The sequence below is a fragment of the Elephantulus edwardii genome, unplaced genomic scaffold (assembly GCF_000299155.1).
Source record: "Elephantulus edwardii isolate Elephantulus edwardi_28Jun2011 unplaced genomic scaffold, EleEdw1.0 scaffold00006, whole genome shotgun sequence".
In the NCBI taxonomy this organism is placed as follows: Eukaryota; Metazoa; Chordata; class Mammalia; order Macroscelidea; family Macroscelididae; genus Elephantulus; species Elephantulus edwardii.
This window is the reverse complement of record NW_006399756.1, coordinates 28,160,237-28,161,979: the sequence shown is the minus strand read 5'-3', so window position 1 is coordinate 28,161,979 and position 1,743 is coordinate 28,160,237. Positions and strand designations below refer to the sequence as shown.

The following is a 1,743-nucleotide window of genomic DNA, read 5'->3' as shown; positions in this document are numbered from 1 at the left end:
ATGGTGCTGGAAGCCAAATTGGTGTCCTCATGTTTAAGCTTTCCGTCCAGGGCGAGGCCACGCTTCTCCCGGTTGTCACTGAGCAGTGGGGTGATGGTGTACACCTTACAGAATGTGGAACTGGGGGATACCTGGTCACAGAGACTTTTTTTTTTTTTTTAGAGACTTTGATCTTCTTGACGGTCTTGGTGGAGTTGTTGGTGACGTGGACATTGATGTTGAGGGGCTCCCCATGGTAGTACAGCTCCTTGTCCAGGGATGCTTCAAGGTGCAAAGACCTCAGACATGAGGAAGTGGCGTGTGGTTTCAGCTGAAGGTTGGGGGCCAGGTTTCTCGGGGGCAAATTGTACCTTTCGGATCACGAGCCGCACAGAGTTCCTTTTGTGGCTTTTCTCTTCTAGTGATTTGGCACAGAAGGCTCGAATCTCAAAGTCTACACCACAGGCCTTCCCGGTGTCCTCTGGGCCTGGCTGCAGCGTGACAGAGCAGGGCAGATTCTGGGGTATTGTGAAAAAAAAGGGATGGGCATGCTGGCCCAGCTTCCTCACCAGCCGGTCCTGCAGGCGGGTGGGAGGCCTGGGTGGGTTGGGCACTGGGGGGAAGGCCAGGTAGGTGGCGATGAACAGATCTTTGCGGAAGGACAAGCCCAGCACATCCAAATCTTCACGGCCATAGCGGAAGGCACAGGTCAGGGTCACAAACACTTTTCTGTCCTTCAGGTAGTCAGGGTCCACCAGCACTACACCATCTACAGGGTCCACTTTATCCAGGTGGTCTACAAAGTCCCGCTTGCCCAAGTACACAGTGAGCTGGTCCCGGGTTTCTCTCCCATGGTGCGAGCGCCCGCCGCCCGCCAGGTTCGCGGATCGCTCGAAACCTCCTCGCCTGCTGCCAGCTCCCTGCTCCTCCCCGCGCCACTGCTCCAGTAGTTTCAGTTTGAGAAATGCTGAGCGAGTTCTTCCCCAGCTCTTTGTATTATAATATTTTGCTTGGTCTTTCCAAACTGAAATCTTCTGCTCATGTCTTTTACATCCACATTTCTTCCTTTTGTTTTTTATCTTCTTATCAAGGGGATGCTTTCCGAAAGAGGTTCTTCTTTGAATAAGAACTACAAAGTTCTGATTTGGATATAACACTTTGATAGAACACTGTTACAAGAAAGACACCAACACCAGGCAAGAGGCAAGAGCGAGTTAAAGAAACGGTGGTTTCTTAGATGTTTCATAACAGACTATGAATGTGTCAGGACAGACTGATCCTATCCAAATATATATATGTTTTTCAGTGGAAGTTGAGTTTACACTTTGCTTTCTTAACTATTGCAGTGTCATCTGCATAATGTGGGTTGATAATGAGTCTTCCTTGTCAGGCTGGGACCAAGGTCAAAGGGAGAACAAAGGATTGAAGGAGTATCAACATGTCAACAAAGGGTATGAAAAGGTATGGAGATAGGACACATATACCTGGCATATACCTTTCCCAGTTTTGAACCATGCAGTGTTTCTCAGCTCTGTTCTGAGGACTGCCTCTTGGTCTAAGTTTAGGTTTCACATTAGCACGATCAAATGTTCTGGGATTCCCATTCTTCTCAGAGTCAGCCACAGTTTGTTATGATCCACATAGTCAAATGCCTTTGCATAATCAATGAAACACAGACATTCTTCTGGTATTCCCTGCTTTCAGCTAAGATCCATCTAACATCAGCTACAATATCCCTAGTACCAAGACCCCTTCTAAACCCAG

General features: G+C 48.3%; 1 protein-coding gene and 1 pseudogene across 1 annotated transcript in view; one reads left to right on the top strand and one right to left on the bottom strand.

Moving 5' to 3' along the window:
* The window catches only part of WBP1L (WW domain binding protein 1-like), a 92,623-nt gene that overhangs the window by 7,662 nt on the left and 83,218 nt on the right, over positions 1-1,743 (top strand). The gene's annotated exons all lie outside the window — the stretch shown is intronic.
* The window catches only part of LOC102862732, a 47,617-nt pseudogene that overhangs the window by 864 nt on the left and 45,010 nt on the right, over positions 1-1,743 (bottom strand).